Genomic DNA, 1,519 nt, shown 5'->3' with positions numbered 1-1,519 from the left:
GAGGCCAGCCTGGTCTACAAAGTGAGTTCCAGGACAGTCAGGGCTACACAGAGAAACCCTGTCTCAAACAAACAAAAAGAAAAAAAGAAAGAAAGAAAAAAAAAAGAAAAAGAAAAAAGCCAGGCCAAAAAGACAGAGGAATAAGGTAGATGCCCAGACAGAGCCTGAGAGCTGCTGCAAAGTTCCCGGCTACCCTGCCATCCCCAAATTTGGTCACTGTATAGCCAGCTGCTTCCTGTCCTGAGATTCAAGAGGTACACTTATGTCCCCCTGCAATGCATATCCCTTCCCTTTTAAGAACTTATACGTCTTGAGTTGATTTATTTGACTCATTTTGTGTGTACAGGTTGTGCATGGCTAGATGCATGCAGGTTTGCATGTGTATTTGCATACATGTTGTCATGGTTTGAATATTCTTGACTCAGGGAGTGGCATTATTTGGAGGTATGGCCTTGTTGAGTAAGTGTGTCACTGTGGGTATGGGCTTTAAGACCCTCACCCTAGCTGCTTAGAAGTCAGTCTTCTACTAGCAGCCTTCAGATAAAGATGTAGAACTCTTAGCTCCTCCTGTACCATGCCTGCCTAGATGCTGCCATGTTCCCACCTTGACAATACTGGACTGAACCTCTGAACCTGTAAGCCAGCCAATTAAATGTTATCCTTTTTAAGACTTGCATTGGGCTGGAGATGGGCTCAGAAGTTAAGAGCACTAACTGCTCTTCTGAAGGTCCTGAGTTCAAATCCCAGCAACCATATGGTGGCTCACAACCATCCATAATGAGATCTGACATCCTCTTCTGGTATGTCCAAAGACAGCTATAGTGTACTTAAATATAATAATAAAGAAATCCTTGGGGCCCGAGCAAGCAGGGCTGGAGCCAGCAAAGGTCCTGAGTTCAATTCCCAGCAACCACATGATGGCTCACAACCATCTGTACAGCTACAGTGTACTCATATACATAAAATAAATAAAGTAAATCTTTAAAATTAAAAAAAAAAAAAAAAAGACTTGCCGTGGTCATGGTATCTGTTCACAGCAGTAAAACCCTAAGACAGAAGTTGGTACCGGGAGTGGGGTATTGCTGTGATAGGCCTAACCATGCTTTTGCTGTGAAGAATGTGGATTTTGGGGCTTTGGGTTTGAAACTGGAAGAATGCTTTAAATGGGGCTTAATGGGCCATCCTAGTAGGAATATGGAAGACATTGTTGATGAGAGTAATTTGAACTGTGCAGATCTGGCCCAAGAGGTTTCAGAGGAGAATTTCAGTATGTGGCATAGAGACTGTTTTTGTGGTATTTTGGTGAAGAATGTGGCTGCTTTTTGCCCTTGTCTGAAGAGTCTTCCTGAGGCTAAGGTAAAGAGATATATATTAATTGCATTGAAAAGGGAAGTCTCAAAAAAAGCCTGGCAGAAACTTTCTTCTCTGGTTAAGTCTCATGAAGAGCATTTTGAACAAGCATAGCAAGATGAGAAAGGAAAGATATAAAATATATAGTTCAAGTATTAAAGGGGGCACC

Source organism: Mastomys coucha, unplaced genomic scaffold (assembly GCF_008632895.1).
Source record: "Mastomys coucha isolate ucsf_1 unplaced genomic scaffold, UCSF_Mcou_1 pScaffold21, whole genome shotgun sequence".
In the NCBI taxonomy this organism is placed as follows: Eukaryota; Metazoa; Chordata; class Mammalia; order Rodentia; family Muridae; genus Mastomys; species Mastomys coucha.
This window is presented reverse-complemented; position numbering follows the sequence as displayed.